Genomic DNA, 26,063 nt, shown 5'->3' with positions numbered 1-26,063 from the left:
TCTGCCCCAAGGCAGGAGATGCAGGAGACACAGGTTCCATCCTTGGGTCAGGAAGATTCCTCTGGAGGAGGAAATGGCAAACCACTCCAGTATTCTTGCCTGGGAAATCCCATGCACAGAGGAGTCTGGTGGGCTACAGAGTCATAAAGAGTCGGACACGACTGAGTGACTGAGCATGGGCCTAGGGCTTTCACAGGCCTGTAAAGATCCTCCCAAATTCTGAAGATGGACATAAGGTTGCCAGTGCTGTCTGACATCTAGAATATAATTTCTATCTGTCGTTACCATCCTGCATAAAAGGACACCCAACACAAGAAAGCAGCTGAGGCCAGGCCTGTCCTTAAGTTTCTCACGTCACCAAGGATCAGTGAGACAGCTGCACAGCCCCAGACCTGGCCTGGGTCTGGGGTTTGGGAACCAAATTCCAGCCGCTGTGCCCCTCCTGGGTGACTTTTTTAAATCCTCGCTGAGGAAAAGGGAGGCTGGCCTCCTCCACTCTCTGCTGAGTACAAAAAGGAGGTTTCTCCATCTCAGAGACTTGACAAGTATATTCCAGTTAACCTGTGGGTAATTCCAGTTAATCTCCTCTGAGGACTCGGTGATCTCCCAGCCAGAGGGCGGAGGCATTCCGGGCCAGTCAATGAGGGAGGATCAAGAGGGAAAGAAAATAAAAGAGGAAAAAGGAGGAGGGAGAAGGAGAGAGAAGCACTGACCCTTCTTGTGAAAAGAAAACCGAATTGTGAAATTATGCAACGAGCAGACATCACGGGCCGGATGACTCCAGCCTTCCTCAAAGACACCTCGTAAACCCGCGCCCAGCCTTGGAGGGAGAGGCCAGATGCCTGGCGCTGCGGGGAGTGGCTTTCGAAACATCTGGCCCCAGGGGGCGGCCCAATGACCCAGTGGAGGCCAGTCACCCTGAGCTCTGTGACCACTGCACCCACGACTACCGCGTGGTGACCAGTGAGGTGGCCAGCAGAGCCGCTGGGGATCACAAGCTGTCTGAGTTCAAGGAATGTTTCTTTTCCAGTAACTCGAGAGTGCTAATCTCATCTTAGAGATGCCCCCAACGCTGGGGAAACTTTCTGCCCCACCGTGCTGGGGTGGCCTTGCCTGGACAGTCTCAGGAGCCTTAGATGATAAGGCCAGACGTCCTCGCCTTTCCAGGGCTGGTGTCCATCTCTCCCTCCCTCCCCTTCTACACGCCCAGGCCAGGGGCAGGGTGGGCCCCAGCTCTCAGGAAGCCAGGAAACACACTCTTTTCTGGGCTAAATGCCCAGATTCCTTGAGCAGTCACAGGACACGCTTTTTCTGAGCCGATCCAAAGCCACAGGCGCAGTCTGAAAGTTTCTTTGGGCGGCGTGAACCTGCGGGCATCCAGGCACACCTGGAATTCCAGGCTGAAGGCTGGTCAGCAAGAGAGGCCCCAGCTGGCCCCCGATGGGCAGGGGGTCCACGTTGCCCCGGCGGGTGACCAAGGGCACAGAGTTGTGCTCTGCGGGCCAAGAAAACGAGGTTCCTTCATTCCGTCATCATTTGCCAGGCTTTTCTTGAGAAGCTCACAGAGCCAAGGGCTGTCTGAGGCACAAAGCAGAGAGCCTTGTCCCTCTAGAGGTGTGTGGTCAAGAGGTGGATCCAGACACAGCAGCAAACAGACGCGGCCATTTCAGACTCAATAAGTGCTATGAGGGAAACGCAGCTGAGAAGCGGGCTGGAGTGGAACAAATAAGGCTTCATGGGGTTGCTGGGACAATTAAATCAGATCGTGCAGCAAACTGCTTAGCAAATAATCAGTAGGGCAACTGAAGCCAGAAAGGGAAACGCTGGAGCAGGTGGTTGAGACTGGTGTGGTTTGGGGGCCTTACTGCCCCATGTGTCCCAGGGGGCCCCGGGAGCCCCCGGTCACCCTGCTTGACCCGAGCGGACTCCCTGCTCTTTCTTGGTGAGAAAGCCTCTGACGTCATCACGCCCCCAGGTTAGACCGCTGAAAAAGTCAAGCCTTCTAAATCACCACGCCCCTGGTCAGCCCACAAAAAACCACCCGTTCTCCACCAGCAGGTCTGTTTCAGCAGGCGATTGTCCTCCCTGAATCTAAAGCTGGGGTCCTTCACCTATCAGCTGGGAAATCTTGACCAAGTTTCATAGCCTCTCTGAGCTTCGCTTTTCATGATGTGAAAATGGGGAGGGAGCCCTCCTTAAGAAGCTCACTTGCCCTGTGTAATGAGACCGTGGAGGCAGTGTTCAGGGTGTGCGTGGCACATAGGAGGCCCACCTGCCCCGGCTACTGCCTTCCCCTGCGAAAACACAGCTCAGGGAAAGGAAGAGGGAGGAGGGAGCATGGACCTGGTCTGGGCAGCCAGGTCCAGCCCTTGGGGAGCTTGGCATCAAGAGGGTAAGGCTATGGGACTGCCCTGGTGGTCCGGTGGCTAAGACTGCACTCCCAGTGCAGGGGGCCTGGGTTCGATCCCTGGTCATGGAACTAGATCCCATGTGCCACAGCTAAGACTCGGCACAGCCCAAATAAATAATAAATAAATAGTTTTTAAAGAAAGAGGGACAGGCTAACAAGTAGAGGGGCTGGTGCTCTAACCAGAGTGGAGGGCCAGACACATCTCATGAACAGCAGGCCGAGGCTTCTCTGCTGGGTGTCTTAGGCACGATCCTCACCTCTCTGAATCTTAGTCTCCTCGGCTGAAAAATGGGTTCTGGTGATGATGAAATGAGACCCCACCCGGGCACATGAAGTCACCCAGACAGTAACTAACGCGTCAGTCCAGTCACCCTCATTCATCCCTTTAAGACAAAAATATTTAGATTGCATCCCAAGTGAGTGCTGGGCCCTGTGAGGGACCAGGGTGGGAGGGGTGCGCCCAGCCCCTTGGGACAGACTCATCTCCTCTGGAACCACCCTGGCATTACCTGGCTCTGAGAGGGGGCGTGCAAGGGCTCCTGGGCTAAGCTAGGCTCATGCTCTGTGGAAACGATGCCCAGACAGCTCCAGGGAGCAGCCAGCTCACCCTCCGGGCACCACCGACCCTTCAACGCAGCCTCACACCAAAACTGAGGCTGGCTCCTCGCTGCGTGCCACAGGGCACCTGCAAGCCAGGCCAATGACCGGGTGGGTCAGGGGGACCTCGCACCCCGGCCCACTCCCCCCACAACCCTACAACAACGTGCCACAGACAAACATTAAAGCTCAGAGCTGCTCATACGAACAGCTTTGCCTCCTCCAGACTAATCAATCAATCAATAAGGAGAGAGTCGGAATTCGATCACAGTGACGATACCACGGGCTCCCAGGAAGCGCATTAGAAAACTGGGTCTCTAGCAGATTAATGAGACCGCCTGAAAATCGGGGGAAATAAATGTATTCCCGGGCGGACACACTCCCATTAACTCCAGCTTCTCATGCCCGGAAAGGAAAAAAAAATGCAGAAATCCGGATTTAGGGGAAATAACACATCCGTGGCACTTTTTCTCCCCTTCCCAAAGCAGCTGCTGTGAGCTTTACATATTTTATCATTTATTCGCACGTTGTCCCCAGCAAGTTGATAGGCGTCGGCCTTGTTTTTCACAAGAAAGCTGTGAAAGAGGCTGAGAGTGTGGAGATGAGGGGGCCTCCCACCCCGACACCCAGCAGAGGGGCTGGGGCGGTGGGTGGGAGAGAGCCAAAGGTTCTTTTTGGGAGGAATTTCAGCAGCAGGCAGGTGAGAGGCTCTGGGAGAGCCCACACGGACAACCACACCAGCCTCCCAGTCTCCTGGCCTGAACACCCTCCATAACACCAGACCACTTGCCACACACACCACCAGAAACACTGTCCTGACTGTATCTCCCTCCTTTATCAACCTTCAAAGCTTCCAGATCAAGTCTTCATTCCAGAGCGTAGCATCCAAGGCCTCCTGACCTCTGATCCTAATCCCAGCCGACACATCGACTCCATGGAGCCTCTTATCGTTTCCTGGCACCTGGAGGTTTCACACCTCCGGCCCCTGCATATCTGGTGTCCTCCATCTAGCTCTCCCATCCCCAAACTGGTTAACCCCTATGGATCCCCAGGTGCTTCCAGGGGAGATGATCTGGGTTCAGATCCTTGCTGGGTGACTTTGGCTAAGTCACTTTACCTCTCTGAGCCTTGAGTCCACTTATAAAATGAAGCCATTTACAAGGTGAGGACTGCAAGATGACAGCACGTGTAAAGCCCTGATGCACGCTCTGTTAAAAAGAAACAGTAGCAGTAGGGGGAGAAGTTGTTTTTTTTTTTCCAAAAAGATAGCTGATAAATCTATGTAAATAATTCCACACCGTTAAGAGGAAAGAACTGGCATTTGCAGAGGAGGCACCAGGCACGTGGCATGCAGCCTCCACCTAAGCCAGGCCTTTCCCTCCCAACACGCCCCAGCCACACGCAGGGCCCCTGCTCACAGCGAAGCCACTGGGGCATCAAGAGCCCCTTCAGTCTCTGGCAGGAATTCACTACTGCTCCCTGATTCTCCTCCCTCACTCTCAAGTCTGACCCCCTACAGGCCCTGGTCTCCCCCCAGCCCCACCCCAAATCCAGGTATAGGGTCAAAGGGCAGCTCATTACCCCTTCTTCACTGAGGAGGACACTGAGGCCGGACCCATGAGGAATCACTCCCAAGACCTGGGAATCATTCCCAAGGCCCTGAAGCAGTTCAAGCCACGACAGACCATTCTTTTGAACCGGCATCCTTGGCTTTGTTGCCAAGACACAGGGGTCTCTGGGTAGGAGCCCAGAGTGCTGACACCAGGCCCCTCTTCACCTCGGCTCCAGGCTGTCCACCTCTCCCTTGCTCCCCAGGCCAGCCCCCATCCCCTCTCTGCAGCACCGTCCCACATGGGCTTCAGGGAGCCAGTCCCCAACTCAAGACCCTTCCAACACCCATGGCCCATAGGATCAAACTCTGGGTCATCACAGGACCACAGGGTCATCACCCACAGGATCAAACCCTTCTTTAAGGAATCACCTGTAGCAGGCCCACAGGGTGTAGGAGTCACAAAATTTCACCCCACAGGACAGGTTCCATCCCTCCAGCCAACCCATCTGCCCCCAACAGAGGCCTGGATTCTAGACGCAGTCTCCAAGTTTCAGCTGTCTCCATGGTAGCAGGGCCTGAGGAGCAAATTAAGGGTGTACCACTTCTTCCCCCTCTCTCTGTCACCCAGACCTTCGCTGGGCCGGGCCTTGGGTTGGGCACTGGGACCACAGAGGAAAGGGGACTTTCAGCTCTGGAGAGGCTTCGAGTCAAGGGACTGACCAGTCAGTGGGCCTGAAGGGGATAGGGGACATGCCTAGGAGGGAAGCACAGCGGGGCCTGGGGCCCAAAGCGAAACCCTAAGCAGTGTCCTGACGTCAGAGGAGCCTCCAGAAGGTGGTGAAGTTTGAGAAGCGAGAAGCAAGGCATTACAGGCCAAAAGAGCCTTGAGTTCAGCACAGCAGAGGGAGGGGGCCTGGCAAGCGGGGGGCGGCGGGGAGGGTGGGCAACTGGCATGGACAGTTCTGAACACCAATCCGCTCTGGGCTCCGTGACTGTTACCTCCTCGGCCACCCCTCACCACAGTCCCACGAGGGACTTGATTTCACAAAGATGAAGAGACAGGTTCAGCTTCATTGTGTAACAGCAAAGTCCCCCGAGATGCTGGCTCGGCCGTGTGGAATTGCGGGTGTTGGGGGGTGAAGCAGAGGCGTCTGGACTTGGAGTCCTCACTCTGCTACTTCGTCACCTTTTGAGGGGCGCTCCTGTTCTCCAGGGGGCGGCCCAGGAAAACGAACGAACCCAGGGCCACCACATGTGAAATAATCTGAAGCGAGTTCCTGGATTCTCTGAGCTTCTTCTGTTTCATCTGTATACGGAGCCAGTGACACCCGTTTCCCATGACGCGCCCAAAGCAGCCGGTGCAGGGTCAGGCATATGCAAAGACCCCCCAAATGCTGGGTCCCGCTCCTTCCCTTCCTCTGAACTCAAGGGGTGAGTTCAGGATGACCAGCCCTTCCTTATGTGTTGGGGACAGGGGCCATCCAGCTTGCCCACTTTCCTCCGGGTGGTGTCCCGGTGCAGCCTGTTGCCCCTTTCCACCTCAGCCCGGGCTCTCAGGACCCAAGGAACCATCAATCTGTGCAGAAGATTGGTTTTTTCTCTCTGTCTCTTTTTTTTCTTTCCTTTCCCCTCTAAGCAAAACTGCTTGGCGGCTGCTCCTGCCTCTGTCCCCAAGGCAGTTCCAAAGGGCCTATCTTGTCCCGCAGAAGTGATGGCGGTAATTCCGTTAATGGGAGGCAAGACGGATGGTACCCAGTGCCCAAAGTGTACAAAGCGAGCTGGAATCAGCCGCCCCCGGAGGGGAGGAAAGTGTTGCCGGAACACACCCTCCTTTGGGGCCTTATTAGGTCTTGAAAGAGCTGCCGCGCTCGCTAAAACCTGCTTTTGCCAGCAGAAGCCTCATTTTACAAATATACAACAACACAAAAACCCGTAAATGGGAAGAAAACCCTGAAGATTACGCTCCCCTGCTGCAAGAGAGGCGGCGAGCTGCCACTCAGAGCTGAAGTCTTTAGCCTCGTCGACTCTGGGTTTAAATAAATGGGCCTGAACGCCAGCTCAACCATTTTGTGAACACGGAACACAGCTCTTCCTTTGCCGTTTAAGGACTGCTTGCCTTCGGTGGGATGGGACAGCTTTGGGAACATTTTCTTTTAAAAGGCTTGATGTCCCAGATACCATAAAGCCCTATGGCCCTCGCATCAGTCCCCAGGGGAATTCACACCCATAGGCCATCATAACCACCATCAATCTCTCCCGGCTTTTCCTGCCCTGAGAATCAGTGGGATCTCAAATGCAACTTCACTGTGGACGGGGTGTCCATTTCCACAATGACCCAAACGGCTCACACTCTCCCTAGTTTGGGATCACACTGCTGAATTATCTTGGGGGCTTTGTAAATGCATACCAAGCACTTCAGTTGTGTCCACCCTATGGACCACAGCTCGCCAGGCCCCTCTGTCCATGGGATTCTCCAGGCAAGAAGACTGGAGCGGGTTGCCATGCCCTCCTCCAGGGGATCTCCCCGACCCAGGAATGCAACTGACATCTTTTATATCTCCTGCATTGGCAGGAAGTTTCTTTACCACTGGCACCACCTGGGAAGCCCAGGGGGCTTTAGTTTGTCCAAATGCAAAATGTGTATGTAGGTCAAAGCTGGGATGGACATAGCCAAGGTGAACGAGAGGCACAGCAAGTGATCTTGCAGTCAGGCTGCCTGGGGCTGAGTGACCTTGACAAGCCATGAACCTCTCTGGGCCCCCGCTTCCTCATCCCTAACACAAGGATCCCCGGCACCCACCCCACAGCCTGGGAGCCAGGAGTAAGTGCAAACCCAGCTCCCTGGGAAATGGTCACTTCTCAGTCCACTTAGAGCACTGATGCCCTTTCTAATCTCAGCACCGCTCAGACACATAGTAGGCCATTCCTACTAGAGCTGAGTGGTTTAGGGTGTGTGCTCTGTGAGTCAAAGGCCTGGGTTCAAATCCCAGCTCAGGCACAGACCTACTATGAAGCCCTTAGGCAAATGACTCAGTCTCCTTTTCCTCGTCTGTAAAATGGGACCAAAAGAACCTGCATCACGGGGTCACCAAGGGAGTCAGTGCGGTAATACCTAGTCAGGGCCTTCCTGGCGTGGCCCCAGGGACCAGTAGCCCTGAGAGGGAGCCGGTGAGAGTCCTGGGGGAGCCCGAGAGACGCTCCCACCTCCCAACTGGGAAAACCACATTCTCAAAGACACCTGAGGTAAAGTGACCCCAAGAGGCCAACCCAGGCCCCCTGGGAGAGCAAGGACATTGAACAACAAGCAGCATGTTAAATCCCCAGCAACTGCCTTCTCTGGGAGACTTCGGGGACCATCACTCCACCAGGCAGCCCAGGGACTCTGAGTCCCCAAGCCCACAGCCCCCGGTCATCTGTCTCCAACCCCTGGGCCAGTGACCTACTTCCCCCATTTCTTGTTTTCTGGTTGTTCTCCCCACAGAAGTGCCAGCTCCATCTTGTCTCTTGATCGTTATACATCTTAGGTCAGTGTCCAGATCTGTGGAATCGATGAATAACCAAGCAAAGCAAGAAAGGGATGAACTCCCTGGGGAGGGTGGCTCTGGGCTGAGGGACTTCCAAAGTGTCCCAACATGGAGAGGTGCTCCCAAGGGTCACAGGTGCCACCAAGATGCAGTCCTTGCCCCACAGTGCCATGAATTACCAATACAAAAACAGCCACCTACTGCTGAATGCCCATTTTGTATATGGGGTCACAAAAACCCCTCCAAGACAGGAACTAAAATTACCCCTTGATTTGCAGTGAGAAAACCGAGGCCCCAGTGGGAAGCGACAAGCCAAGGAGACACGGTGAGCAAGAGGCAGAGGTGTGACTTGCATCCCAGTGTGTTTAACCCACCTTCTCCCGCCTTCATCTCCGATCCTAAGAGTAGCCCCAGGGCTGGCTGGATCCTGGAGGAAAAGAGATGGAGCTGCAGCTTCAGGACGGCTCCCTGCCAAGAAGGGTGACTTCCCAGAGGCAGGAGCCTGCAGACAGCAGCCGCTGGGGTCCAGCTCCCTGCCCGTCCCATGCACACACAGCGGTGGGGGCAGTGTCCCAGCCAGGCAGTGACCCAGCCACCCAGCCGTGGCTGGGACTGTGTGCAGAGCAGTGGTTTGAGGGGTCATCTGGGCTTGGGTTCAAATCTATTTTCAAACCAAGTGGCTTACAGCTTTGTACTGATGGCTTCGTTCTCTGAATCTTTCAGTTATCCTCATCAGGAAAATCGGGGGAGCCTACAATTGTTGCAAAGGTTAACTAAGGCATCACAGATAAAGCAGGTGGTCAGATCACCAGTCCACAGTAGGTACTGAATACTAAGTATTAGTTAACTTTCCTGAGCCTCCCTCATTCATGTTTTTGGGAGTGGCCAGACAGACGTCCTGAAGCTGCATGCCCCCACCTCACCGTGATTCCAGGGCTGGGAACAGCGTGGGTGGCCAGTGGACTCGAGTGCCCAGCCCCCTCTGATCTCCGGGGCACCACCTGCTTGGCGTTGTTCCCGAGGAAGCAGGTCAGCAACCTTATCATTTGATTTCTGACCCTTGTCACTCAGGAAGTTAGAGGGGATGGGTCTGTCAATGCAGGAACATCCGGCAACGACAGAAGGGATTACAGCAGGGAGGGGGGCATTTCCGAGGGGGCCCATGATCACAAAGTGTCCTTCTTGAGAGGCCCAGGGTGAGGAGGGAGGCCAGCAGGCCACCGGACAGCAGTCACATCCGGGGCCAGCGGTCTGCAGAAGGTACCTGCAGCAGAACTTTCCCTTCCAGTAAGACTGGTCTCAGTCCTGGGCCGAGACCCGACACAGGGACCTTGTTCTTTCTGAAAGGTTACAGTCCTCCCATCAGCGCCAGATTCATGGGCAAGTGGCCACATCGTCGCATCTGGCCCTGTCCTCAGCAGGAAGCCCCTTGCTTGGGGTTTCATGCTCTGTGTTCACTCTCTTGAAAGCCCACTTTATCTTTGAACTTGCATTTTCTAAGTGAAGCCTGTGGAACAATGCTGCACGTGCTGGGGGTGTGGAGCTTCAGCTTGGAGAGTTGGAGTGGTCCTGCCTTGCCCAGGATCACAGCTGCCTGCTCCCATCCTCCCGCCCCCCAACTCCCAGTAACTTCTGACATTCTCCACTCTTGACAGGGGTCTGGGTGCAGGCATGGCAAGGGGTGCGGTCAGGTGCATCTGCCTGCCGAGCCATAGGGTAGGGCCAGTGGCATCTGCTAGGATCCATATTCGCCCTGTGAGGGTCCCTGTGCCAAGGTATCATGGCATTAAACAGCAAATTAAAAACATCACAGCAGGTGGGGAGAGAGACTGAAAAGGGAAGGAAAAAGCTTTCTTCCTGCTTTCTGAACAAGGAGACCTACATTTTCATTTTGTACGGGGCCCCCAAATTACATAGCTGGCCCTGCCTTCCATTTGCTTACTGCCTCTTGGGGACATCCCTGGGCCTTGGCAGAGCTAGAAGACACCGCTGCCAGGTCTAAGGCCATCACTGCCTAAGGAGCTTCTTAGAACAAGGTCCCCACCCCTTACCCACCCTGCCTCCCGGTCTTGTCCTTTGAAGTCCCATCCTTAGTCACTTATGGTTGTCTTGTGGACCAGGGTGGGGAGGTGACGATCAACTAGATCACAGGGCAGGACCGCTGGCAGCACCGTCAGGTGGGGAGGGCCAGTCCAGCAAAGGGGCAGGGAGGGTGTGGAGGGAAGAGCTGGCATAGGCAGGATGCCTCCCAAAGGCAGGGGCATGGGGTTGGCTCTGGGAGGTGGGCAGGGGCCCCTCCTCTGTAAGGCAAGGACCCCCTCACTCACCTCCTGGGGCTACTGGAGACTGAAGGGGCTCCCTTGCTGGAGGGGTGTCCTTGGCCAGTCGGTGAGGACAGTGCAGGGAGTGGGAACAGCAGAGGCAAAGACACTAAAGCAGGACAGTCAGCGGGGACCTCCCCAAATGACTGCAAAGCCAACAGAGAACAAAAACAAGGTGGAGGCCGTAGCCTGAGCCCCTAGCGCACGCCAGCTCCAGGCTGCAGGGGCCTCATCCTGGGGTAGATATTTACTCCTGGGGTTTCTATTCCCACTTGACCTCTTACAGACATCCCCTTCCTTTCTACAGTTTGTAAAGTCCAGTTGGTACCGAGCCTGGGGTCAACCAGGCTTTTCTGACACGACTCGTCACCGAGAGAGCGGAATTCACAGAAGCAAAGAGCTCAGACTACACCATTGAGGTACCCCCAGCTGTGTGCCCTGGGGCAGATCTGACCTACCCTGGGTCTCAGTTTCTCATTTGTAACTTGGGGTTAATAAAAGTCCCATCCTGGAGGGGGTTGCTGTGAGGGGTAAGTGAGGTGATGTGCGTGCAGGACGCAGCACACAGCCAGCACCATGGCCGTGAAACCCCAGATCACTCAATGAGAAATCTGAGCATCGCACACGCTTCTCGGGACCGGGCAAGTCTGCTCCCTCCTTCCTAGCATCTGCCACGACTCTGCTCCGAGACTGCTCTCTCCCCCCATTGTCATGTCACATCAGTCCATAAATATTTAAACAACATGTCATCAGATTATTATAACATATGATCTATAGCACTGATGTGCTGCAGTTCTGCGCATTTGGGCTTCATTTTCAGAATATCGAGACATAAAATATTTATGTATTTAGCCAACCACGAGATCTCACATTCTGTCTCAGAACGCTGGGTGGTGGCAAGACGTTGAACTGAGACGTCACGTGTGAAGGGGATGCCTTGTTCTCACGCTGGTTCCTGGGGCCTCTGGATTGTTTCTGGTTCATTCCGGGGATGTCACTGTGTGGCCTGTGAATGGTGGCTGGCCAGGTTTATCACAGCAAGCGGAGGGCCGGGACTGAAGAAAGGCCTCATGAGATGGGCCTAGAGTTCAAACCCCTTGAATGCTGTCATGTCCCTTTCTGGATCTTCACAGGTCTGCGCATAGTAGGTGCTCTACAAATGTCCACTGGGATGTAAGTTAATTCACCTGCTGCCCACAGAACCGCCCGATGGGCTGGCACCCAGCAGGGATTCAGTTATAACTGCTCCCCTGTTTCATTCCCCGCCCCCTGCAAGTGCCCAGCATCAGGCTCAGCCTGCAGTAGGATCCACTGAATGTTGCTGGATCAACAGCAATTGAAGGAATAAATGCGTAACCAGATAAATCACTTAATTAGCTAATAAATGAATGAGGGATAATGACTCCCTGTCTGCTGGTCCGAATTATACTGTGTAAGACCCACCTCCTGAGAAATAAAAGCTCTCCAGTAACACGTAGTGGGTAGGCAAAGGGGTTTTTCTGGGTAATTAAATATCTCGATTGCTAACATTAGCACATCACAGTGACCATATGTCCCGGAATTTTCAGCGCTGTGCAGTTTCAAAGATGCCACCCCCTAAGCCATGCTAGCATCCAGGAACTTCTCACACACCATCAACCAAACACCTTCTTCCAAACTGCCTCTTCTGTCCCCAAATGTCACTAAAATGCTTTCACAGACCACTGCCATCTTGGGTGTTTGGAAACAGTGGTCATGTGTCCAACCTATAGACGATTGACGCCTGATGTCCCAGGAGATCATAAAAATATTCGCAAATGAAAGTTGTTGGCTTAGAGTACAAGTATTTTCTTTGTGTGTTTTCCAAATGTCGTTCTGTCACCATCGAGAACGGGCAGGCCCCACCTTTGTCCCCAGCCTCTGGCACAAAAACCCAGTCCTCATTTCCTCTTGGGTTGGCTGAGGAGGTTGGCATTTAAAACAAACACAAAAGGCCACTAAAATTCCTGGGGGAGACGAACAAAGGAAATGCACACATACTGAGTCAGGCACTCCAAGTCCACGCTTGAGATCGTGGTGTAACTAAATCCAGCTAGACTTGGCTGGACCCGCCAAACACATGGGGTGGGCTTCCAGTCTGTCTGTCATGTGGTGCCCAGTGGTCCTGCCATCGGGGCACCCACCCTGGTGGCTCACCAAGGCCACACCAAGCTAGGGAACTGTCTCCTTTTTCAACCAAGGGTTCTTTGCTTTCTGGACGGGGGCAGAATCGGGGCTCCTGTTCATTCGCTGCATAGCAAATGTCTGTGCCCAAGGTGCTTGGGAGAGTTAATCTCTACCCCTTTCCCAAGAAGCCCCCAAAAGGTATGTCCTCTAAAAAAATAAGTGTGCCTGACAGAAAACACAGCTTTAAGACATGGTGCCCACCCAATCCTACCCAAAGCCCCTCCTCTACAGACTATCTGCAGAATTGGAGCCACCTCTGCAGAAAAGGGGCAGAGGAAGGAGAACAGGCCCCCCAGCAACTCTGGGCAGGAACCTCTGTGTTTAGCTTTCTCCTTCTTGGAATAATCCAAGGATGAGTCTTTCTGTAAGAAACCTCTGCACAGGGAGGCTCTGTCACACACAACTCAGCCCTTTGCTGCCCACTGGGAGGAATGAAGAGGGGTCCCTAAAGCCAGTCAACTTTGCCACCAGCTCGGTAACTCTATATAAACATTCTTTTTTTTTTTTTTTTGGCTGTGTGGGCTCTTCCTTGTGGTACACAAGCTCTCAAGTTGTGGGCTCTCGAGTAGGGGTGTGGGGGCTTAGCTGCCCCATGGCATAAGATCCCACAGAGCCAGGGATTGAACCCACGCCCCCTGCATTGGAAGGCAGATTCTTAAGCTCTGCACCACCAGGGAAGTCCCTAAACATTCTTCAAGGATTCTGCCACTCACACACTTAAAACTCTCCATGCATTAACAAAAGTTAATTGAGCATCTGCTACTGCTAGGCGCAGTGCTGGACACTGAGGTGCAGCTGCGGCCCACAGACCAAGTCGTATCCACACGGAGTCACGGTCCATTCTGGGAGGCAGGTAACAAACACGGTGCCCGGGGCGGGTAGGGGCCTTGAAATAAAGCCAGTCCAGGGAATGGAGAGCCATGGACATGGGATTCATCCTGACAGGGTGGGGACGGTGGGTCTCCTTGGAGAAGTGACTTTTTCAGTGTCCTGCTGAAGACTAGGAGCAAGTCATGGGAATATTAGGAGGAAAAGGGTTTCATGAAGCCAGGACAGCAAGTGCAAAGGCCCTGAGGTAGGAGTTCGCTTGGCATGTTTGAGGAAGAGTAGGGAGGCTGTGTGGCTGGGGCAGAGTGAATGAGGGGGACATTGGTGAAGAGTAAGGCTGCAGAAGTAGCAGGGACCCCCCTGCTCTTGCATTGAAGACCAAACCTCACAGATGCCGGGGGACTTGGCTCCGGGGGACTTCCTCTCCTACTATTTGCCTCTTGGTTCATACTCTTCCTTCCTGCTGCCCAGAGGCCCTCTCCAATGCCCTGGGCCTAGCCACTAACTCACAGCCCAAACAACGGGCACTTCCAGACGGCAGCCTTCAGACCAGGCCACACATACACAGGCTTCTCACAACACGAAGGCTGATGGTGATTAGAACCACGTAGCCTGGATTCTGTTTCTTTGTCCATCAGATGGGCATAACGGTACCCGAGTCACAGAACCGCAGGAGGATGAAGTGAGTTAATCCACATAAAGGGTTACAGCAGAATGTAACATGTAGTGAGTGTCTGGGACAAAGGCTCTATTGAAGGACTCACAGGCTGAGGAAGTGGCAGGAAGTTCCTGGCTTTGCACAGCCTGGGGTCTGCCCACAAGCCTGGACCCCAGTCAGCTCCCAGCTCCCCGTCCCACGGCCCCACCCACCCACCCACCCTCAGTTTTACCCGCCCTTTATCTCAGCCTCCTCAGGCCTCCAGGCCTCGACATCCTGCTGGCAAACCTCATGTCTCCCTCAAGGCTGGGGAGCCCCTCCCTCCTGGAAGCTCCCCTCCGCCCATTTCCCCAGATAGTGAGTCCCAAAGGGTGCCTGCTGCAAACTGTTCACAAGCACCCACAGTGGGGTCATGACGCAACTTCTGTCCCTACCAGGTGGCGAGAAGCCCAGGGGCGGGGCCGTTCGAGGGTCTCGACGCCAGCTCCCAGGGTTAACACTTGACCCAGAATGTCAGGACGTATTTCTTCAGTGAATGAGTGGACAGATGACCACACAGCAGCCAGCAAGGGCGTATCTGGTTAACAAAATGGAGTCCACTCAACCCACACAACAGTGAGCGGTCTGTTTCCATATCGAACTTTTCACCCTAGCCTGGGCCCAGGTGCGATGACCATAGCCATGGCCTGAAAGCTTAGAGAGTGATCTGATTTCAGCCACAGAACCACCACAGCCTGTGTGGGAGACCTTAGGCTGGTCGTAGCCTCTCTCTGAGCCTCATTCTCCCCATCTGTAAAATGAGAGGCTTTTAAGCTTTTACTTTTAAGCATCAGAAACTTTCCTTATAAAAATGTTTTTCCACATAAAGTTAACCATTTGAAAATTAAAACTTAAGGGGCATTTAATACATTCCTAATGTTGTGTAACCACAATCTCTCCCTAACTCCAAAATACCTTCATCACCCCAAAAGGAAATCCGGTATCCATTAAGCAGTTTCTCCCCATTCTTCCTGGCCCCCCATACCACCAATCTGCTTTCTGTCTCTAAGGATTTATAGATTCTGAATATTTCATATAAGAACCTTCTCTTATTAAAATGATGCCTGAGCAAAACCTCCTTATATCAAACAGGTAAGACGAGTTGGGTTGCCCCCTCCCCCTTCAGGGAGGTGATGTCCCTCATCCTTAGTGGCCTCTCAGGGGAAGCTCTGATCCCAGGACCTTCCTTTTCAGAATTCTAATCCTAAACTTGGATTTCTAAGGCAAATCACCCCAAACAGTGCCCCAGAATCAAGAGCCTGGCTCCTGGTGTTACTGGCCTATTTGCCAGATGAGAAAGTAGAGGCTGGGCCCATGTGAAGCCCTAGCCTGAGGCGACTGCTGGGGAGGTATGGGATTCAGAGATCTCCAGAGCCCGCTGAGGCCCTTCCCTCACCACAAACACCATGGCAGGGTCTCGGATGTGAAGAGCTGGACAAAGGAACACAGAAGCCACCTCAGGAAGGTGGCCAGTCCCGAGGGACAAAATCTCTCCTCTCAGAGAAGACAATCCAGCTTGAGGGAACTCCAGGGGCTTAAATGAAGTGAAGTGAAAATCACTCAGTCATGTCGACTCTTTGTGACCCCATGGACTGTAGAGTCCATGGAATTCTCCAGGCCAGAATACTGGAGTGGGTAGCCTTTCCCTTCTCCAGGGGATCTTCCCAACCCAGGGTTCGAACCCAGGTCTCCTGCATTGCGGGCGGATTCTTTATCAGCTGAACCACAAGGGAAGCTTAAGAGAGGGCGCCAAACATGCAGACTCCCTCAGCCCTCGCTGCGCAGACCCTCTGTGAGGACCCTGCTGGCAGAGAGGGCCACCTGCTCACTTCCAACCGAGAACAACCTGTCCCGGCCCAGGTCTATGACAGCTGCTCTGTCCGCACAGACCTCTGACGGGGCTGACACTGTGTAAATAATTAACAAAACATATGCCTCGCTTAATAACACACCGAGGCTGACACAGCTCTCCGGGCCTCCCAAGACCCTCCAACTCCAAGAGGACACACCAAAAACTTATAAGGTTCACTTTCCTCGCCATGGTGGGACAGAGGAGGGGCGGTAGGTAGACAAGAAAGCCAAATACCGATTTCAAAACATTTCCCTGAGATGCCCAGGGCCACCCTGACATTTAAATCCTGTGTCTTTCCAAATTGTCACTGTCTCCCCCACAATCTATTTTGAGGGTCATGGTCAGAGAAAAGTGCTTCATCGGCACCTGGAGGGGCCCCCCTGACAACCTCCCTTTCAGCCTTGTTTCAAGTCTCAAGATATAGGGGCACTGAAAATGTTTCTGACAAAGAGATGACCTTCCCTCCCCTGTGACCCTGGGCAGGTCCTTGGTAATTAAACAGTTCCTAGTCTCTCATTAAACACTTACGAGATGTTACCCACATGCCGTGCATATTGTACACATTATTTTAGTTCTTCCCTCACATTTTATGAGGTCATAACACCATCCCTGTTTTCTGGATGAGGAAACTGAGGCCCCCCAGAGGTGACTGACTTCACAAGTGGCAGGTCTGAGCCTCCCACCTCACTCATTGGGTGCCAAAGCTCATATTTGTAATGTGATTGTGAGTGAGTGCCCTCCTCTCCCTGGGCCTCAGTTTCTGTTCTGTAAAATGGGCACACAGGTCTTCTCTGGATGGCAAGCCTACTGAATTCCTCATGTGCAGCCTAAACTGATCAGAGCCAAAGTTCGTTTATAAAGTAACAGTGTCCCCTGGCAGGGCTTCCCTTGTGGCTCAGCTGGTAAAGAATCTGCCTGCAATGCGGGAGACCTGGGTTCAATCCCTGGGTTGGGACGATCCCCTGGAGAAGGGAAAGGCTACCCACTCCAGTATTCTGGCCTGGAGAATTCCATGGACTCTACAGTCCATGGGGTCACAAAGAGTCAGACACAACTGAGGCAGGTCTCTTCCCGACAATCCCCAGTATCCAAGACTTTGAGGACAACCAGGAACCAGAGAGGGACTAAACACTAGTGGCCTCAACTTCAACTCAGGGGCCTCGAGAAGTTCTCCTTAAATAAGCACTGTCCCTTCCCCCAGCCCAGTTCTGAAGTGTGAGGGTTAAACAACTCCAAGGAAACACAGAGTCTGCAGGCTCTCAATGGCCGCCTCCCTCCCCCTTCCCTTGTCGAATTCCTTCACACTCTATGGAATTCCTACATAAAGCCCCTTTTTCTTTTCTGTGAGGTCACCATCACGCAGATGTCTAAGAAAGAGAAAGACCGGCTCCACGCGGATCAAGGCCGTTGGAACTGAATGCCTTTCAGATCCCAGCTGGCCACCTTTCAATTCGTCAGGCGCGTCACTCGCCCCCCACCGCACCCCCCACACAGAGCCAGCTACAGCGCCAAGTCGGTTTGGGGTGCAGTGATCCTGCAGTAGACGCCAAGAAGGCGTGGCTCGGAGACCTGGCCTTTGCCACCAGACCACCAGAGAAGCGGTCTGTGGAAAAATCCAGAACTGGAGACAACAGCAGAGGTTGTGTATGAGGGTCTGTTTCCACACAAGCAAGTCTTGTTAGAGGGACAGATGTCAAAACGCTAGATCACTCTGCAAGTCAAAGTTCCCAAACTGAACGTCACAGGAAATTACACCACCAACCGATTTGCCCCAGTGTCTGCTTCTGTCTGGATGTCAAGTCAGAGGAGGCCATCGGCTTAATTCAGTTTGGGCCAAAGGAAGGGATTGTATGGATGTCACCCAGATCAGGCAGGGATGGATGAAGCCATTGGCCTGATTTTTTCCTCTTTAAACTAACATTTTCCCAAAGACTATCTTGTCACTACCCAAGAGTCAGAAGTGAGAAAATGGCCAAGTACCAAAAAGCCACTGAGGGTCTTTGGCCAAGGTGGGCCATGAATCGCCCCACTCATTTCAAACCAATTTCACAAACACTCAGACAACTCCTCATTCCACGAGCACCCTCTCCCCAGAGCTCCAAGTTCTGACCACCATCCGAAGAGATGGCCAAGGCAAGGCCCGTGGCATGGGCAAAACCGCTTCCTAAGAATGACATCAGCAAAAAAAAAAAAGAGAGAGAGAGAGATAAAAATGTAGAAAGAAGGACTATTTTTACCTCCCTAAATCACAGGCCAGACGGGAGAGAAATCCACCATGCCAGAAATGTGGCTGGGCCTTCGCACAAGATCTATTATTTCACACCTTAAATTAACGCATCTCAAGGCAATTTGCAAATGTTCATCAATTTGCAGAACACACTCAGAAGGGAGAGAGATACCTTTTCTTTTCAATACCAAAGGACATGCACGGGGGCACCCTACACCCCAAACCACACAGATCTTCGCACACAGCATTCCATTCTAGTACAGTGTCATATAAACCGTGATGTAAATTGGAAATGAACTGGGAAAAGAGACAGGCATGGGACTGAAAGGGCAAGTGACAAGAAGCCTACGTAGAAATGATGCTGTTGTAGGATGTTCAGAATTGAGAGTCAGGCCCCACAGAGGTAACTCGCCATCACCAGGGGTCAGCATGCCAGGCTCTTCCTGAGGGCAGTGTCCTAGCTTGCTTCCTCCCCACACAAGACTGGAGGTGCCAACCCATATTTAATCTCGGATGACTCACCAGGGCCCTCCACTCTCCACCCTCCAGCTTGCTGGCTTGGTCCGACCCGAGAAGGGGAAGGGAATACTCTTCTCTTTTTGACAATTGTTTTGACACTTCCCTTCTGAAACCAATTTTTGGCACTTCCAGAGGAAAGAAGAAATGTGAACTGTGGCCCTTCCTATCTGATAGCACTGGCCCTGGGCGTTGGTCACCTGCACCAGAGGGGCCGGAGGGGAGGAGCAAGGATGGCAGTGGCCTCAGGAAGACCTCTCCCAGGAGTCTGGAGCCCAGCAAGCAACCACAGAAGGACAAAGGCAGACAGACCTGGTTTAAAGTTAAGAACCTCAACTCTGCAATCAGAGATGTGGGTTTGGATCCTGACTTTGCCATTTGCCAGTCGATGACTTTGCCCAAGTTACTTATCTTCCTCTCTGAAGGATCAGAATAACAACCCCAAACCTTTACACTGCGCCAGACACGTGGTACACAGCCACTGTGACTTTCTAGGTTCAGTGAGAAGATGAAGGGCTCTGCTCAGTCAAGCTTGGGTTCAAATTCAAGGTCAACAGCATATCAGCATGGAATCTTCTGTAAGCTGTTTAATCTCTCTGTGCCCTAGTGCCCTCATCTGTAAAACAAGCATCATTGATTGTTCCCATTTCATGGTGTTGGTGAGTGGACTGAATGAAATAAGGCACTTAAAGCTTTTAGGCCCATGCTCAGCACATAGAATACCCTTAATAAACGGTGGCCATTAGCCACGGTGCGTAACTTTCATAAAATTATGCACATCATTTCATCACTGAGCCTCAGTTTTCTCATCTGTAAAATGGAGATAATAACCCCTACCTCACAGTGAATACTAAGCGTATGTACGTTAAAGCACTCAGCACCTGGTCCAGTGGAAACAGGATGGGCTTGAAGTCAGGCAGGGGACAGGATTCTGCCTCTACCTCCTCTCTGTGGTCCCAGGACATGGCTTGAGCTCTCAGAGCCTTAATTTCCTTGTGCATTAAAGCCAGAATTGTGCTCCACAGCCTAATTTTTGGAAGGATTATGGTGCCCAGAACAGTGTCCAGCACACACTTCATAAATGTGACTCCCCTTCCCATGCTTTCTTGTTTGAAACGTCCAGAAGTGCCATTTGGCAAAGCCAGGAGGAGCTCCATTTCTTCAAACCTGAGCGGCCCTCTACCCATACCAACCTGGGCTGCTGCTTAAGTCTGAGACTTTATTTTGTGGAGGTAGAAACTACTTTTTAGTCATTTCCGAAGTAGACGGGACGGCAGAGGCTGACAAACCACAGGGACCATTTTAAATCCTGGGCCTTTCTTCTGGGAAGTTAGGCAAGAACCTTCCCAAATGTTTGCCCGTGGGGCTCTCTGCCAGCGAGTGACTCATCCACAGCTCCCCACAGGCATATTTTATTTGGGGGTGGGGGATCGGGGGAGGGCCTGGCCTTGCTGGGGGAAGGGGAGGCCGCTTTTCCAGCACACCCAGAGGTGGGTTTTGTTTTTCATTTTTTAGAACAAAAAAGAAAAAGAATGTGGGTCGTTTTTGTTTCCTTCCAGGTTTTGTTTGCTAAAAGAAGACGTCCAAAGTTCACTCGGTAAGCTGCAGCGTGGGGAACAGGCGCTTTCGGCAGGCTCTGCATCCCTTTCAATGAAATTCTTCTTCCATTAACGCCACGGCTTTTAAATGTGCCTCCAAGGTTCGCCTGCGCACACACTGAGCTCCTAAGACGACATGTTCCCCTCAGAAAGGCAAGCCGAATTTTGACACTCCAGAGGAACTAGGGAGCTCCAGTTTTTAAAGTTTGCCTTAAAGCAGTTAAGACTTTCGACTGCAGAGATTTTCAACATTTATAAAGCACACACAGAAAACCTGTCAATCAAAACTTCAAGGACAGACCTCAGAAGACTGTGTCCCAAGCCTGCTATGATCAATTTGTCACCATCTGAGGGGCTACCTCCTGGAGCCCAGGCTCCATACAAATAAATTAGATGAAGATCTATCTACTTAGCAAGGCAGGCAGAGAGAGACCCCCACATACACAGACAAGTATCCCGGGACCCCTGGTCTCCCCACTGGTCTCCCCAGGGTCAGCTGCACCCCAGGCCTGAGGAAAGGGTTAAAATGCACCAGGGCCAGAGAGGGGAGAGAAGCCAGGGGACCCAGAAGAGTATTTAGGAAAATTGAACACAAGTCCTCCAGTGCCAGGCCAAGAGGCTCCAGCTCCGTCTGGAGCCCCAGGGAAGGTCCTGCCAGTGGCCCTGCCCAGGCCGGGCTGGGCTGTGACATCTGACCCCTTCCTCTCATTCACCAGAGATGGCCCAGCACCCACTGGGTGCCCAGGCCAGGCATACTTCTCTCCATGCGTTCCCTGGCATGGGAGCCAGAGGCAGGCACATCAGGGCACTAGGCCTGGTGGGCGCAAAGGGGGCCCTCGGCCTCTACAGTAAACATACACACTCCTGTACACAAGTTACACCCTCACATCCACATATGTACGCTATTGTCCTCAAAGGCTCATAAACACGCACACAAATCACTTGCGAACACTCACACGTGTGCGCGCACGCACATACCCCCCAGAATCCACACATTCTCGGTCACAAAAATGAGATCTCACATGAAGCGCCTGGCACATAGTAAACACTCAATAAATGGGTTAAGTGGGAGCCGGGCCCACTTCCCACGCACTCACTCACACCAAACCCCACGACCCCGACGCTCCGTGGTGCACACGCACCAACTCGGCCACAGGCACGCGCACACTCCCGCGAGCACACCCAGAGTGGCACAGGGACACGCCGCCCACGCGCGCTCGGACGCACGGCCTGGGACACACTCAAGACTCGCACGCTCACGCTCGCCCCGACCTCCCGCGTGCACACCCGCTCGCTCTCCCCCGCGGAGCCTCGGGCGCGCGTGCGGGCACGCGCACCTCCCTCGGCCCGTGTGGGTGACGGCCCCGCGGCCCGGCCCCCGCCCCTTCCCCGGCCCGATCCGGCTGGGCCCCGGGCCCCAGGCCACTCACCGGCTCGCGGGCGGGCTCGGCTGCCGGCGGGAGGACCGGCGCGCGGACCGGCGGGCGGCCGGCGGGAGCGGTGGGTCCCACACGAGTTGGTAGCGCCGCGGCCGCACGCTCGTCCGTTGGGTTCCGCCGCCTCCTGCGCGGGCCCGCGCGCGCGCTCCCGCCCCTCCCCGCCGCGGGACCGCGCCACCCCCTGTGCTCGTGCGCGCTGCCGCCACGCAGGCTTGGGGGCGCGCCGGGCGGCGCCCTCTCCACGGCCGGGGTAGCCTAGGAACCCCTCCCCATTTCAAAGCTGGGGAAACTGAGGCCCAGACTCTCACTGTGAGTCGGGCCCAGCGTCTCCCCTTCTTCTCAGACTCTAGACACTTAGGGTTAGGGTTCGTAGTCAGTCAGCCCCGTGGACCCTCCCATGCATCTTTGGGTACCCACCACTTAACATTGCTCAGTCACAGCCCTGGTCCTATTGAAACTGGCTAATCAACAAGCACTTATTTCACGCCTGCTGAACGCGGGCACTAAAGGAGGCTCCAAGGGTGTCTCCATGTGGTGAAGATGCTGCTCTCTGCCCTCAGAGGGCCAAGGTCTCCTCATCTGTAGCTCCCCACTTCCATGGACCCCCCAAACCAGTAAAGGTCAGTGTGCAAAGTTTTCTGGAAGAAGTGAGATGCTATTAATGAATGCCTAACACCCACTCTGAGGAGACAGGAGTCCGCATGGGGGCCCAAGGGCAGCAGCTCAGTTCCCTGCTTCGCTTCCTTGGAGGACCCCACCCCACAAAGTTGGCCCGAACAGTTCCTGTTTCCACACTCTGGGCTTTTCCTCCACATGCAAAACTGTGCTGTGTCCCCCAGGAGGGCAGGAACCAAGGCCTGATACTGGCTGCCTGCCAGCTGCCCAGCTTGGTCGCTGTGCTGGGCACCAGAGGATGACCACTGGGCCTGTTTGCCCAGTGAGTGAGCAGGTTTCATCCGGCTGGAATCTCTGACAACAACTGAACACCCACTGTGCGCTGGACTGAGGGCTGCACACTTCGCCAGCCTGGTGCTGTTCAATCCCACAGCCATTATTTGAAGGAGGCTTGGTGCTGCTTTCGTGCCCATTTTACAGATGGGGTAAATGAGGCCTGGAACTGAAGTTTACGTGTGTGTCTAGTTGTGTCCGACTCTGTGACCCCATGGCCTGTAGCCCACCAGGCTCTTCTATCCATGGGATTCTCCAAGCAAGAATACTGGTGTGGGTTGCCTCTTCCTACCCTAGGAGATCTTCCTCACCCAGGGATCAAACCTATGCTTCTTGTGTCTTCTGCATTGGCTTCTCCGGCACTGAGCCACCTGGGAAATCAGAACTGAAGCTGAGAGAAGCAAATTCCCTTTTCCATAGTCACCCAGCTGATAAGTGGTTGAGCTGGAAACTGGACTGTAGACGGTCTGAGTCCAGTGTCTGCAGGCCCAATCTAGCAGCATACCTCGGTGCTGCTGATACTAGAAGGGACAGCAGTCAGTCGGTCCAGAGGAACCAGCCCTTCCACAAGCCGACAGCAATAAGTGGATCATTCTACAGATTGGTTAGCTGTTAGCTGGGGATCTGTCTACAGCCTTACCTCACATGATATACTTCACAGTAAGTGTCAGGTAGATTAAAGAGTTAAATATAAAAAATAAATGTTGCATAAAACAGTAGAAAGTATTAGAAGTTCTGAGACAATATGCTATGCTATGCTATGCTAAGTCACTTCAGTCGTGTCCGACTCTGTGTGACCCCATAGACGGTAGCCCATCAGGCTCCCCCATCCCTGGGATTCTCCAGGCAAGAACACTGGAGCGGGTCTGAGACAATATAGGGCAGTCTTACTAGTAGGTGGGTGATTTTGGCTATATTTGTGCAGCAAATATTCATTCATTCACAACACATATCGCCCAGTGCCTTCTATGGGTCAGATGCTATTCTAGGCACTGGGATACTGTGATAAAGAAAATATAACCCGGACTGTCATGGGGCTTCAGTCTAGGGGTGAAGGGTAGGGAAGAAAGGAAAGTGTCTGGCATGGGAAGAAAAATAGGTTTGGTGGAAAAAATAAAGCAGGGAAGGGGGAGGAGAGCCCCCCAGGGGTGCTTTCTCATAGAGAGTACTGGGAGAAGGCCTCTTTGATGAGGTGACATTTGAATGGAGGTTTGCATGAGGGAGTGAGGAAAACGGTCCTCTGTGTAGGACAGGCCCCATGTTCCAAGGACCATGCTAGTCAGCTACAGAGCAAGACCCTGAAATTCCTCTTTGAAGGAAACTGAGAGTAGCACCAGACCTCTGAGAAAAGAAGCTCTGAGGGGACTTCCCTGGTGGTCCAGTGGTCAAGAATCCACCTTTCAATGCTGGGGACACAGATTTGATCTCTGGTCAGGGAACTGAGATCCTGCATGCAGCTGAGTCCAGGCACAGAAACTACGGAGCCTACACAACACAAGTGAGGATCCCACGGGCTGCAGCCAAGACCAGATGCAGCCAAAAAAAAAGTCTTATTAAAGAGAAAAAGAAGCACCCCACACATATATGTGTAAGAATCTACCATTTGTAAAGTCTGTTCCCATCCTCACAGAGCCCCTGTAACAGATACTCCCAATGTCCTCATTTGCCAGTTAGGAAGCTGAGGCTCAGAGAGGTAAAGACATGGGCTGTAGGTCACACAGCCAGCCGCCAGCAGCAGAGACAGGTCTGGCTGCAGCCAGCTGTTGGCTGCTGCTGAGTGTTAGGGGACTGAAGAAGTCCTTCACTGTCTTCCCTCCCTCTGGGCATATCTTTCAGGAAAAGGAGGGGCTGGGGCCTCGATGTAGGCTTCCAGAGATAGGAGGGTGCAGCAGCAGGACTTGGGGGCGTGGAGGGGAGTCATCTCCACCCGGTTTTCCTGGCCTTCCTCTTCCTCACCTCCTACTTCCTTCCCTCTGGCCTGGACCCAGCCCCTGGTGACATGCTGGGGGAAAATCAGGTTAAACTCTGCGCAGAGACCCTGCAAATGCCCTGCCTCAGCCTCACTACCCCAGACACAGCAGAGATTGGTAGAGAGAAAGGGTACAGTGCAACCGGAGCCCCACTCGACTTTTGTTTTTAACGCAAAGGATTTTTCTGCGAGTCCCCAGATGAGTCACCGTGAAGAGGTGCTTTGCAAAACGACTCCCAGAATTAGAATCAACGTCTCCCCACACACGGTGCCTGACACTTCCTCCCACAGCATTTGTGAATCCGGCTCTCTGTTCACCCTCAAGGGTTTCAGGATTAAGCCCGTGTCGTTTCATTATCTCTTGGCGTTAGGGGAATAGAAACTACTCTTGCTGGGCACCTTCTCCATCCTTCTCTGCATCCTCCCTGTATCCCTTGAGGCAAGCGGGGGTGGTGTGGCGGGGGTCAGGATTTGTGTTTTACAGATAAAGAAGCTGAAGCTCAGAGAAGAAAGTCTAAGGTGGTTTGGATCCAGCCCAGATGGATTCTGGGCTTATCCAAAGCTTATACTGTTGTCATTATTTTGGATGAGTGGTAGTCGGGGAAGAGGGAGCCATAATGTACTGGATCAGACCGCCTTCTTTGAAGGCCCTTTGTCCAAAATGTTCTGTTGCCAACTTCCCAGGGGTGGACATTTGTTGGGGATGGTCTGGGTTTACCCAGAAACTCTTTATACTTGTCGTCCTCTGAGATTGTGAGACCTTTTCACTTCAAAAGTGTCTTGGTTTAGATGATAAACTTCAGGGTCACCGTGGTTACTTGCAAAGGTCACCACATTGCGGGGGTTCAGACTGTACCTTATGAAATTGGGGCCGCTTCTCTGCCGGGTTTCTCCTCACCTCCTGACGTCTGTGTGTCTGACCAAGACGTTTCACAAGCGTTTACGGGGATTTTCAAGAGCAGCAAACCCAGCTAACTAGCTGGCGAGGCAGTCAGAACTGGACTCAAGGCTCCGTCCTACCCCAGCCCCGCCCTTCACTCCCTGTGTGACCCAATGTCAGTTTCTTGACTGGCCAAATGCGACCTTGACCTTCTAGGATTTCCCGTTGCTCAGCGCAAGCTGGGAAACCAATCGAACCTTTTGGTAAGGACCGGAATGCAGGAAGCATCACACCCCTCCATGACATTGTATGCCTCATTTTTGAAAATAGCAAACCTTTACAACAATGTTTTGTTGCACCAGTTTTATAAACGTTTACAGTGCAATACACGTTATTTTTCAGAGACAGAGGTTAATTTCTAAGGTTCTTGTTTGCTTTAGCAGCATTTGATGGGGGATCTTTTACATACATTTCTAATAGATGAAAAACAAACCAGATTG

The 26,063-nt window shown here is 53.2% G+C and overlaps 1 protein-coding gene across 1 annotated transcript in view; it reads right to left on the bottom strand.

The window, feature by feature from the left end:
* NEK6 (NIMA related kinase 6) overlaps nucleotides 1–21,889 on the bottom strand; it is an 86,284-nt gene extending 64,395 nt beyond the window's left edge. The window contains exon 1 of the mRNA XM_027556235.1: nucleotides 21,758–21,889. The gene's annotated coding sequence lies outside the window, so the exon portion shown is untranslated. The remainder of the gene's footprint in view (nucleotides 1–21,757) is intronic.
* Nucleotides 21,890–26,063: the final 4,174 nt, after the last annotated feature.

Source organism: Bos indicus x Bos taurus, chromosome 11 (assembly GCF_003369695.1).
Source record: "Bos indicus x Bos taurus breed Angus x Brahman F1 hybrid chromosome 11, Bos_hybrid_MaternalHap_v2.0, whole genome shotgun sequence".
NCBI classification, from domain to species: domain Eukaryota; kingdom Metazoa; phylum Chordata; class Mammalia; order Artiodactyla; family Bovidae; genus Bos; species Bos indicus x Bos taurus.
Note: the sequence above shows the minus strand (reverse complement) of the source record. Positions and strands in the feature narration are given on the sequence as shown.